The 13,421-nt window shown below is 41.6% G+C and overlaps 1 protein-coding gene across 5 annotated transcripts in view; it reads left to right on the top strand.

The window, feature by feature from the left end:
* Nucleotides 1-746: 746 nt before the first annotated feature.
* The window catches only part of HDHD2 (haloacid dehalogenase like hydrolase domain containing 2), a 40,998-nt gene continuing 28,323 nt past the window's right edge, over nt 747-13,421 (top strand). The window contains exons 1-2 of one of the 5 annotated variants that reach the window (XM_008525219.2): nt 759-906; nt 11,873-12,090. The gene's annotated coding sequence lies outside the window, so the exon portion shown is untranslated. Of the gene's footprint in view, nt 907-1,095; nt 1,352-11,872; nt 12,091-13,421 lie in introns of those variants that run through there. The other 4 variants (XM_070630108.1, XM_070630106.1, XM_070630109.1 and 1 more) reach the window with 4 other exon arrangements.

Below are 13,421 nucleotides of genomic sequence, written 5' to 3'. Positions count from 1 at the left end.
CAGTTTTTCAAGGGGTTCCATGTGTGCAAACCAAAGTGTATCCTATTATGTCACACTGCTTCAGAAAGTTTTTCATCAAGCCGTTTTCATAGAGAGTGCAATAGGATGACCACCTCTGCCCTCAAGGAGTTTAACTTATTTGGATCAAAGGGAGACAAGTAGGGACTCTCAACGGGGAGGGGTGGGAGGAGGTTCCACGTAACCCAAGATATTGCTCCCCTAGGGACGATGGGCAAGGCTGTGGTAGCTCTCTAACGAGAGACAGAGAGGCAGGGTGGGAAACTTGACGGCGTAAGGGCTTGGAACAACTGATGCAGGAAAGGAGGGACCTCGCTGCCTGAGGTAGTGTTTAATAAAGACAGCGATACTGTCAGATGCTATTCAAATAGCAAAGCAGGAAATGACGACTTCAGAGACTGAGTGTTTCAAGGAAAATAGCAAGGAGATGACTTCTGATTACCCCTCGAGAATGGACGATAAGTGGTGGCGTGAGGGAGGGTAGCGGCAAAGAAAGTTAGTCAATGATTCTTGGTTCAACAGTGGCGCTGTGGAATGGGCAACAGCTACAAGCAACTCAGAGGTTTTTGTTTCCCTCTTGCCTCTGGGCCCAGCAGGCCGCACCCCTCAGGGAGCAGGTCTCAAGAACATCTTCCCGTTCCGCTCGACGGCGGTGAAGCAGCAGGATTAGACCCAGTACCAGGTATCGGAAACTAGGAGGTAACCCTGGGCAGAGGAGGCGGAGATGGAAAGAGGGAGGCGGGACTTCCGCTGCGGCGCCGGGCCCAGTTTCCGGCCTCGATCGGACAGCTGCAGGGCCGGGCCTGAGGAGGTCGTGGGCCGCTGCGCTGTGCTGTGCTGCCTTTCCTGTTGGCGGGGCTTTTGCTGAGGACAGCGTGCGGAGCGAGGGTGAGGAGCCGCTCTGGGACGGGTGACCGTCCGCTTTTCTGGAGGCTGCATTGCTTTGTGAGAGGGCTCGGGGACATACCGGTTGCGTTTCTAGGCCACCCCCTCCGGGAGCACGGACCAACCCGCGTGCTCCATCCGTGAAGACTGCCCCCCCCCCCAATTCCGGGAGGGGCCCGCCCCCTCGGCCGCGGCGCTACTGCGCGTGCGCGGAGCGAGGCGCTTCCGCCAGGACTTGGGGTGCGCGGGGCTGTTCGTCGCCCAGGGCAGACCGCTGGTCTCGTATGTTAGTCATTTCTCGAAACGTGCCCCTGGACGATATTTCGAAGCTGGCGTCCCTTCCAGTCAGTCTAGCGTTTGCCAGGTCCTGGGACTTGGGCTGGGTCAGAGGGCTGTGGCTCGTCTTGAGGTCCCTTCCCATCCGGCAGATGGAGGAGATCGCTGTTGAGTTAGTGTTGAAAGATCCTTGTTCTTGGAATCCTTCCAGTTATAGAGACCGGGATTCATGAGTTTAGTTAGTTCGGAAGTCTCTATTGAGCGCTAAACAGTGGAAAAGGCAACACAGCCCCTTAACTCACAGAGCTTAACAGTTTGCACAGAGTGACAGGTGCCCTTATGGGAGCGCGCTGGGGAATCCTGGCCCAGCCCCGGGAGAAAGGGAGTTGGACTCGGGAATGCCAGAGGAAGTCATGTTTATCTGAGGCCCGAGGACTGAAGGGGTTGGCCCGGGAAAAGGAGGATGCAGGGGGCGGGAGTGGGAGAATGCGAGGAGCAAAAATGGTTTCAGACAAAAGTGGCAACGATAAGGGAGGTAAACTGTAGGACCGCAGGGCCATGGCCCTTTGGTGCGGGAGTGCAGACAGCCGAGTTGGAGAGGCAAAGCCGGGCTGTGAACGCCAGTGTTCATTGTTCAGACTTTCTCCGGGGGCACTGGGGAGTCCCTGGAACGCTTAACTGGAGACTGACCGAATTATAACATCACTTGTTGCGTGCAAACAGTGGTTCCAGACTTTTCCACGGGAAGCGCATAGGGAAGAAAAGAGAATTTGTACTTTCCAGGGGGTCTGAGAGGCATATTCTGAAGAGCCTCAACCTCCCAGGAGAAAATTTTGGATGAAATCTCTTGTTTTATCTTAAATATTTATGCAAGTTTTTAATTACGTATGACAACATATCCTTGTTTTGATATAAAATATGTTCTCAAATTCTCGTTATATTAATGCTTTACTTTAGGGCGTTGAGTCATATTTATCCTGTGATTTTTGTAGCCTTTGACACATCCATCATGTACCCTCCCCTCCTTCCTCTCTCCCCCCACACATAGATAACCCAGCCTTTCTCTGTGTGGAACACTGTTCACAATACTTCACATGTACTACTTTCTTTAATCCTCCTATCAGCCATTAGAAGTGGGTGTTATTCTTTCTACTTTGGCAGTGAAGAAACTGAGGCTGAGAGATTAAGAAAATCGCCTAAGTTCACTCACCTAGTGAGTTGGGATTCAAACCCAGGCATGTACAACTCTTTAGTTCTTGTACTTCACCACTGCAGGGTTGCATTTCAGGGAGTGGATTTTGGGCTGGAAACAGGATTCAAAGCAGAGGGAACATTAGGAAGTTGTTGAAATAGGCTAGATGAGAGATGATGATTTCAAAACTAAGATAGTTTTCGTAACGATGAAGAGAAGGGAGTGGATTCGAGACTGTAAAGGTGGTAGAACTGACATGATTTGGCAGTCGTGGATGGGAGGAAGGAGTGGGAGAGCCTGGTGGGTGCAGTTGGGTTGATGGTTCTGCCATTCACTCTTAAGGATCGCAGGAAAAAGAGCAGCTTTGAGGGTAACAGGGACTCGTTGGATGAGATGCTACTGGGATTTACAAGGGGAGATGTCCTCTGAAGTATCTCAAAGCATCCTGTTGGAATGAGAGAGAACTTACTTTTCCTCTTTACTTTGAATAAGTACCAGTATCAGTTTATGACTCTTCTAAAGCATATCCTATGAAACTTGTTCAAACTATGGGAGATGGTGGGACATAGCAAACTAAAGAAACGTGGATTACCTTTGAAGCCTTGACAGTCTGGGGGCGATACTAACATTTTACAATTACATTTTATCAAGTACTAACTTGTAGGTCAGGTAACAGGTATTGTAAATGTTCACACAAGGAAAGAGATCATGACAGAAGTGGCCAGGGCCTGTAGTGGGGCTAACTGAAGAAGTATATTTTGAGGTTTGGCTGGGGCACTTCAGTTATGTTCTAGGCCTCAAGTAATCACTCTCAGATATGTAATGCTCCAGAAGAGCATTTTAGAGTTAAGAAGGTATGTTCTATGGAACTGATGAAAGCAAAAATGTAGGCTTCTTAAATGCCTTGGTAATATTAAGCCTGTATGAATGCTTCAATCAGGATTAAAATTGTCAATATTCATTATCACCACTGGCTAGCTCTAGTTGGACATTTTTTTTTAAGTACAATTCTTTTGTTGTTTTTCCAGTCTTGTTTATATTTTCTTTCATCACCTTGAGTTAACATTTTTATTGAATATTAGATGTCTCATGAAAGTTGGATTTTGAGAGAAGCGATTTGAGCTTCCTCTGTATAGAAAAAGAGAATGCTTTGTCTTCATTCTGCATAGCCTTACCTTGCAGTGTGTTTTAAATTACAGACTCCTTTAACTGATCTACACCCAGATAGGAGTCTCTAGGAATGGTCTAGTCTTTTGACTAACAAACTGTTTCCTCTCTCGAGTAGGTATTAGTTGATGCTATTGTTGATGTGATCCTCCATTTCAGGGTCACAATAAAGATCAGAAATAGAATAACGTATGAGGACTGCTAGAAAGGGGAGGACTTTGCAGTGGAACCTTGACTAACCAGAACTCTTAATATCTTTTTTTTGCCTCTGCACTTTTTCTTTTCCGACGGATACGTTATAAAAGACAAACAGACACAGGGGTTTATTTAAAAATCAAAATGCTTTGAAAATATTATTCTAATCAGTCTAACTCTTGCTCCTTTGAAGTAATCTGTTCTTTCACTTGGCTGCCTTCAGGGTCTTCTTTTTGTCTTCACTGTACAACAAAGGTTTAAAGATGGGTTTCTTTTTGTTTATCTTGCCTAGAATTCTTTAGGCTTTCTGAATCTGTACATGGGTACTCTTTCATGTTTTCTGCATACATTTTCAGTCTTGTCTTTTATTCTTAAACACGTAGGCATTTTACAGTAACCTGATAATTCCATTATCAGGAGCCCTTACAGGACTGCTCTGTGCACTGTTGTTTCTATAGGATCTCCCTTCTGGTGCCTTGTTTCTTTAAGTTACTGGCTCATTGTTCTTAGAATTTTATTTGATTTTTTTTTTTTGAGAGAGAGAGAGATTAGCCCTGGGCTAACTACTGCCAATCCTCTTCTTTTTGCTGAGGAAGACCAGCCCTGAGCTAACATCCATGCCCATCTTCCTGTGCTTTATACGTGGGACGCCTACCACAGCATGGCTTTTGCCAAGCGGTGCCGTGTCCGCACCCAGGATCCAAACCCGCGAACCCTGGGCCGCCGCCGAGAAGCAGAACGGGCGAACTTAACTGCTGCGCCACTGGGCCAGCCCCTTATTTGATTTTATTTATGAGACTTCTTTGCTGTTTGGGCTGAAACTAACATCTGATATCTTGGGGAGGGTTTGCATTTGCTTCAGCCAGGCACCTGCTAGTCAAAGTCACTCTAATTAAAATCTTGAGGTTTTTCTGAGGACTTATCTTAGGTAATGGGAATTTAGTCTGCAAACTGGATCCAGGGCTGGTTTATGGTTCCAAATTCTTTGTAGCACTGTCTTCCTTCCACCCCTTGGGCCAAATTTCAAAGCAATTGATTTTCTTGTAGTCGACTGAAACAAGGTGGGGTAGGGACGCCAGTTCTGGCTCATCCGTTCAGTGAAGTTCCAGCTTTTAGGTTGGGAGGATCTCTCTCTTCAGGTGGGCCCTGAGTTTTATCTTTTATTCCCTGAAGGGGCCAAAGGGAAGAAACCCCTAAAACTCTAGTTTACTAGTGTGGCAGATGCTCGTGGGGCCAAAACAGGCTGCAGTGTCCCGTTCATCTCCTCGTTTCTTGCTTTTTTCAGATCTAAGAATTCCTTATTTTCTTCCTTGCTCCTTGAAGCTTCATATATGTATATATTTTTTCTTATAAGTATATATTTCATATGTATTTTTTTAAATCTAGTATTGTTAGGTTTGATTTGGAGAGTTAATTTGGTTACTTAGCCTGCTATATTAATGGAAGCCCAGTCCAAGAGTGATTTTTTAAAATAAGCATACCAGAGTTTGTTCCTCCATAAATGTTTACTTTTCAAATTAGTCAATGTAGAAGACTAGAAGCTTCTGCCATCGCTCAGGACATTTTTGGAACTCCTATTTTGGAACTGCTTTGAGAACTGGTAGCATATTCTTTTGAATATCTTTATTGGCTACACTTTTCATCCTTTAAAGATGGATATAATTTTGAAAGTGTAAGAGTAAAGCCAGCTGAATGAGATGAGTAGTCAAGGAGAGTAATGCTACTAGAGGTTAAAAATAAAGTGGAGCCATCAGTTAATGAGGCTGATTTTCATGTGTGGCTCATATACTCGTGCTGAGGATGATTCCTAAAGGGAAAACCTCCAAATACTTTGAGTAATAGTTGTTTGAAATAAACCTTTCTTATCAACCTTCAGGAAACTAGAAAAAACTTTACTAGAACACTGCATTCCTAAGCATTGTGAATAGTTGTGTGTTTATTGCGGTGAGGAAATATTTATTATTAAAAGGTATTTGACAGTCTTTTAAAAGAGAAAAGTAGCTTGTTGAACAGGTGCCCTCAAATTTTTTCATTAACTTTTTATTCCTTTTGGATGTCTAATTTCATACAGCATTAATAACATAATTCTTTGCATTGACATAATACGTGCCTTATAAATAATGTGTCAAAAGTTCCGTTTAATATTTGTGTGGTGTATCTGATAACGTTCTGTATAGCGGAGGCAAAGTCTGTTTCACTAAAGAGTAGTTTGTCAGGCACATTGAACATTTAAAAGCAGGGAGAAGGCAACTTAGGAACAAGTATTTGTGTTGGTAATTTCTTCATCTGGTACCATCATCCTGAAGGGAAGGTAATATCCATACAGGGAGTAGCTGGGTGTTGATTTTCCCACGTCTAAAACTGGCGTTTCTACAGAGAGGGACAGGAGGTGGTTCTAGAGCTGGTGATCTTGAAGATCCTTCCCAGCTGTAACGTTCTTCTCCCTTCGTTACTTAAATGCTTACGTATGGTCTGCTGTCTTAGTCTTATATACTCATGTATATTTTCCTCGTTATCCTTCTTTCTCCTTAAAGCTCACCTTTTTTCCCCACACTTTTGATAAAAGCATATACAAGTTTTTCTTCCTGGGAACACATGTACTCATATTCTGTGGCCCTACAGGGCATTATGTTATATATATGTCCCTTTAAGTGGAATTAGGATGTTTAACCTGCTAGGTTTTTGTTTTGTTTTTTGTTTGAGGGATTTTTTTGCCATTTCTTCCCCAATGTGAATCCCTTCCTTTAACACAGAGATCAGCAGACTTTTCCTGTAAGAGGCCAGGTAGTAAATATTTTAGGTTTTGCAGACCAAGAGGCAGAATTGAAAATGTTATGTAGGTGCATATATAACAGGGAAGAAAAATTTTTTTCTTCAGACCTTTTTTTGAAAAAATGAAACTTTATTTATGGAACTGAAATTTCAATTTCATATTCTTTTAATGTGTCACAAAATATTATTATTCTTTGATTATTTTTTCAACCATCTAAAAATGTAAACCAGTCTCAGCTTGCAGGTCCTACGAAAACAGCTGGTGGCCTTTGGAAGACAGTTTGGCAGTTTCTTATAAAATTAACCATAGACTTACCCTAGGATCCAGCAGTCACTCTCCTAGATGTTGACCCAAATGAATTGAAAACCTATTTTAACACAAAAACCTGTGCATGAATGTTTATAGCTGCTTTATTTGTAATTACTGAAAACTGGAAACACTAAGATGAAATTCAACAGGGGAATGGATAAACAAACTGTGGTACGTCCATACAGAGGGCTACTGTTCAGTAACAAAAGGAATGACCTGTTGACTCAGGGAAAAACATGGATGAATCTTAAATGCATTTTACTAAGTGAAGGAAGCCCAGCCCAAAGTCTACACATTTTATGAATCTATTTATATGACATTCTGAAGAAGACAAAACTGTAGGGACAGAAAACACATCAGTGTTTGCCAGGAGTTAGTGAAGGGAGAGCAGTTGACTACAAATGAGGTACACAGGAATTTTTAGGGTGATGGAACCATTCTCTGTAGTACTGGGGTGGTAGATTCCTAATTCTATGCAAACCCATAGAACTACGTCACAGAGAATGAACTTCAGTGTCTGTAAACTTAAAAAGAAATTGACTGGGAGATCCCTGTCAATTGGGAAGCAGACCATGACAAATGAATCGAACTATGTTGCAAATATATGACATAAGGACACTGAAGGCTGTGGGGAGAAGCTGACCTAAGTAACTTTGGAAAATTGTGTTATGACTGAAAACTCTAAGGATAGAGACAAAATGAACTGAACATAAACACAGTCCTCTAGTAATTTGTTTTCCATGAGGATAAGAGTTAGCAGTCCTGAAACTGCTGTATGAGTTTACCAGAGATGAACAAGTAAGTGAGTGCATGATGGATGGTGTGAGCCAGATTTCAGACCCTCTGAGAGGGAAGTTGCAAATAAACAAAGAATAAATATCTGTGAGCCCATACTGATTATATAAATAAGTGACTGAATAAATAAATGGGGAAGAGAGAAGTCTTCCTTACAGAAGAATTCCAAATAATATCTGAGGATACTCCCCTCTCCAGGAGGTAGAGCTAGTACCCCCTATAGTGACTCTCTTCCAAAGAATACAATACGGAAAGGGAAAAAGAGTAAATGTGGAGAAACCTGCCAAACACCATAATTTATTTAACTAGCCTCCTGTTGATTGTCATGTAGGTTGTTTCTAATCTTGTGCCATTTGAATCTTGTAATGAATTAAAAAAAGGTAATGCATCAGGACCAAGTTGGATTTTGTGCAGAATTGGTTCAACATTAACTTAATTAACCACATTAACAGCTTAAAGAGGAAGAATATGATCATCTCATTGAATATGGGAAAAGTAGTAGATAAAATTCAAGAGCCATTTGTGACAGAAATTCTTAGCACTAGAAGAGAATTGGCACTAAAAGAGAATTTCCTTAACCAGCTGAAGTAGCTACAAAGAATCCTACAGTAAGCATGTGTAATGGTTAAATATTAAAATCATTCCCTTTAAAATCAGGAACAGAATAAGGATGCATGTTGCACTACTTCTGTTCAGTTGTAATGGAGTTCCTAACCAGAGTAATAAAACAGGAAAAGAAAACGGGAGAGAAAAGGCTTGGAAAGAAAGAAAATTATCTTTTGCAGTTGATAATATAGTGTCTGTAGAAAATGCAAGAGAATCTACAGGCTAATTATTATAATTAATGAGAGAGTTTAGAATAGTTAAAGGATATAAGATAAAAAATTTATTATGGGGCCGGCCCCATGGCCGAGTGGTTAAGTTCGTGCGCTCCACTGCAGGCGGCCCAGGGTTTCGTCGGTTCGAATCCTGGGTGCGGATATGGCACTGCTCATTGAGCCATGCTGAGGCAGCATCCCACATACCACAACTAGAAGGACCCACAACTAAGAATATACAGCTATGTGCCTGGGGGCTTTGGGGAGAAAAAGGAAAAAAAATTAAATCCTTAAAAAAAAATTTATTATATTTTAATACACCCACACCAAACTGTTAGAAACTGTAGTTTAAAATGAAGTGCCATTTACTATAGCAATGTTAGGGATATGTCTCCAAATATATGCGAGACATTTATGTGGACATTTATAAACTGTATAAGAAAACTTACATAAATGGAGAGATGTACCATATTGCTGGATAGGGCGACTCAATATAATAAAGATCTCAGTTCTCCCAATATTGCTCTATAGATTTAATGCAATTCTAGTCAGAATCCCAAAAGGTGGGTTGTTTTTGTTCTAATGAAGAATGGCAGGCATCAACATGGATGAATCTCAGAAATAAAATGTTGAGTAAAATGTGAAAGTTGCAAAGGAATGTGTACATTATGATTTCATTTTTATAAAGTTATAATACATTAAAAATAAGCAATAGGTAAAAATGTAAAGAAAAGCAAGATAATGACTATCACAAAATTTAATATATTAACTACTCTAAGTGGTAGGAAGGGAATGTAACTGAGCAGGCTCGTTTAGAAGACTTCAACAGTATTGGCAATGTTCTAGTAAGCTGGGGGCTGGGTAGATACACAAGTTTCATTTTTTATAGCTATTACTATTATACTAGGTATGAAAATATCTTTCTTTTGCCTTCAGCCGATTTTTTAAAAAGATCCCTTTAATTTATTTTCCTCCAACTTTTATGTTGAAAATTTGTAAGAATAGTGTGATGAAAACTATATACTTTTCACCAGAATTCACTAACTGTTGATATTTTCTGTTTTATGTTTCTCTCATGCATTGCACTTAGTTGTTTTGTCTTTTCACACTCCTTCTTTATGAAACAGTTCCCAGCTTTTTTTTTGTTTTCTATGACCTTGATATTTTTGAAAAGTTCAAGCCAATTGTTCTGTACAATTTTTCCTCAGTTTGGAATTGTCTGATGTTTTCCTTATGATTGAGTCAGGTTAAACGTTTTTGGCAGGAGTACTACATAGATGATGTTGTCGCCTTCTCAGGAAGCACATGATGTCAATTTGTCCCATTATTAATAGTGTTAATTTGATCCTTTGGTTAAGGTGGTGCCTGGCAGGTTTCTCCTCTATAATTAATGGAGATTCTTAATTTGCAAGTGATTCTTTGAGCCTGGGTGAATATACTATCCCTCAACAATTTTTCATCCAGCGGTTTTAGCATTCATTGATGATTCCTCCCTTAATAAGTTATTACTTATGGTAGTTGTAAAATGTTGATTTTCTATTTCCAGCATTGCTTCTACATTTTTTAGTTGGCATTCTTCTGTAGAAGACTTTATCTTTCCCATTCCTTTAAAATAGTTTTAGCATTAGCATCGACTCATGAATTTGTTTTTTAATTCAACTTATTATTCATTCCTGTTTTTTTAATTTTGGTGCTCAGATTGCCCCAGATTTGGCCAGTGGGAACCCCCTCGAACTAGCTTCTGTGTCCTGTTGTCCTGTGTCCCCACCTGTGATCTGGTGAAACGATATGTTCCAGGCTCACCTTGTACTTTCTCTGCCCGGCCCTGGTTCTGTTTTGTGCACTTTAGCTGTGCTTATAGCTGTTGGAGTGTTGTTGCTTCTTGGTCTTTTTAGTGGACAGCACTAAGAAGAATATATATTTTTTAAATCATGAATTCAGAATGACACCTCCAATTCCAAAGCAACACCACAGGGTTCTTCCTCTCCTCCCACTCCATGTTTATAACTGTTTTCTCCCACTTGGGAACCGTGATTTTTTTTAAGATCCTCAATATATTTACTCATTTGCTGAGTCCTACAGTAGACAGAATGGTTTTGGAACTCATTCCACTAGCGTTAACCACCAACAAACCTACCAAGTAGAGGTCAAGATTTCTTTGCTATTCTTTAGTCTTTTGATTGTATCCTAGGAAGGACTGGAGTCAGAGTACTCTGCAAAAGTCATCATAGCTAGGTTAGTTTGTTTCTGTTTGTATTCCATTTTAGGACTGGTTTAATTTAAATTTGAATATATAAATCATTAACATGGTTCAAAGTCAAAACTCAAAGTGTGGGCAAGTTAATAATTTCTCAGTGCCTCAATTTCCTCGTCTGTGTAGGATTGCTGAGAAATTTCAATGAAGTGATAAAGATTGCAAAGAGCTTAGCACATGCAGAACGGCATACAGCGTCCCATAATTATGAGCTGGTTTTGCTTTTCTTCTCCTTTCTCAGTGGATTCCTGAGTCACCGCTCTTGTTCCTTACTTTTCCTGGTCTGTGATCCCAGGCCATACATTGTAGGGGGCAGGGAGGTCCCTGTTACATAGTGATGATTGGGAAGGAAGACAACTCACATCTTTTGTGGTCCTACTATGTGCTCATCACTTCTAGGCATTCTCCTTAACTCACTGAACCCTCACAGTCCTGCAACCATTCCCTTTTATTCTTCCCCTTTTACAGATGAGGAAATGGAGGCTTATTCCAAGGTCCCTCAGCTGACCCTAGATCCTGGACCCATGTGACCCTTATCACCTGGCTCCACTTCCCCCACCTTCTGCATCTCCCTCACTTAGGCCCCAGGTTCTAGCTTGCTTAGGGAAAACCCCTGCTCAGGTGTGGGGAGCATGTATAGGGAACACAGCAGACCTGGGGCCCTGCTGGCTGATGGGCTCCCTGGGTCCAACCGGAGCACCGTTTCTGGGTCCCCCTGCCTCTGCTTCCCCCCCAGGGCAGACCATGCCAACAGCTCTGTCCTGTGGGGAAATGCAGTTCTCTGATAGGCCCAGGTGCATGTCCACTATGCTAATCACTGGCCAGCACTTGCCAGCAATTGGCTTCAGTTCTGGGACTCACTCTGGGTTTATTTATATTTTATACTTATACCTTGTTTGCAGAGATGGCTGGCTTGGAGTGGGAGCAGGGTCTGGGAAATGGAAGGAGCAAAGGAGCTAAAAGCAAGAAGCTGGGAGGGAGTTTAGGGGTCATCTTTGCCTCCTGAAAGGAATGCACCTAAGGGAGAACAACACTTAAAAAGATAGTACTGGACAGTCTAGAGTATTCCTGGCAGCTTTGGGAGGTGGACCCAGCAGGGATTAGCAGGCCCGTGTTGAAGGGGAGTCAAGGCTCTGGGGGAGGGGCAGTGTGATACATTGATTCTTTCAGCCCAGATCTCCTGACTATAGGCGGTAGAGAAAGATCTTGCCTCCCTGCCCTACAAATGGAGGAGAAACTTAGGACCACAGAGGGGAATGCGCTTGGCCAAGGTCACAGAATGAATTTGAGGCAGAACCAAGACCACCACCGGGCCTGCTGACTGCCAGTCCTGAGCTCTCACAATTGCGTCTCATAGGGAGCTAGCTAGGAGGGAGAGGTCTTCCCCCTACCTGCCATCTGTCCCAAGGTAAGATGCCATAAGCCACCTGGAAGCTCTTCCCCTGAAGTTCTCCACACATTCTTGGTAATTGCCTACTTACAGCTCCCCAGGTCCTTTCCCCTTTCCCGCCACTTCTCACGTTAAAGGAGATAGTCCCTCTAGCTCTGCCACTCACATAAGGGCCTGACACTTACTAAGTGCTCGGTCAACGTGTGCAGATGAATAGGGCAACTTGGCAACCTCCTGTGGGGGGTGAAGATGAGCACAGCTCTTCAGACCCAGCAAGACCCAAGAGAAATGTTCACATGCACATCCGCCAGGAGACATGTACCAGGATGTTCACAGAGGCACTCTTTGTTATAATAAAATGTGCAAAATTACCTGAATGTTCGTGATCAGGGGAACAGGTAAATAGTGTATTCATACAATGGAATACCATACAGCAGTGACAGTGAATGAACTATGGCTGCATGTGTTAACATGGATATATTCTCACAAACATAATGTGGAGTAGTAAAGCAAGTCGCTAAGTATACATATATTAACATTAATGCAAAGCTTTCACCACATCAAAATCAGAAGAGCAGCTACCTTGGAGAGGGGAAGAAGGAGAATCGGATCAGAGAGGGTACACAGAGGGCTCCAGCTCTGTCTGTGGTGTTTTATTTCTGAAGCTGAATGGTAGGTATTATTCTTGATACCTTTTTATGTGTCGAAAATATTTCATTATTAAAAAAAAGGAAAGAAGAAATGAATGAATGTTTAAGAAAAACTAAAAATGAAGTCCCGTCCCCTTCTCTTTAGCTTTCATACTCTTCTTACCCACTCCTTTATTATCGTTAAACTGTACGTATACCTTATTACTCCACTGTATATATGATATAACTCATAAAAAACAAATTTTAAAGGGAAAATATGCAAAAGGAAAGCTGTACATTGTAAGGTAAGGAAACTATCTCCTGACTTGGAAATTACTGTAGAACTTGAAATTTCCTCCTCAGTGACCTGTAAATACTGGGAGCTCCTTCGCCAGCTGTGCTATTTCAGGATATAACAGTGGAGATGGGCAATTAAAACATTTTCGTTCTATGTAGCCAAAGATGAAAAAGATTCTGCCAGTGATTTAGTGCTTCCAACCACCCATTCTGCAGAGTATGTTATTCTCATGTTTTAAAATAAAATAAATGAATGAATTGTTCTATCAAAGAGTTATTTTAAGAAACCTGGAAGTAAATATTAACTTCTCTTTCAGCATTTCTCTTCCTATGGTTTTAATTCAAGATTTTTTTTTTAAACTAAGCATTATAAAAATTTTATGGATCAAATTGTGGATTTTTTATTTTTAAAAACATTTTTTT

This window comes from Equus przewalskii, chromosome 7 (assembly GCF_037783145.1).
Source record: "Equus przewalskii isolate Varuska chromosome 7, EquPr2, whole genome shotgun sequence".
NCBI lineage: Eukaryota > Metazoa > Chordata > Mammalia > Perissodactyla > Equidae > Equus > Equus przewalskii.
This window is presented reverse-complemented; position numbering and strand designations above follow the sequence as displayed.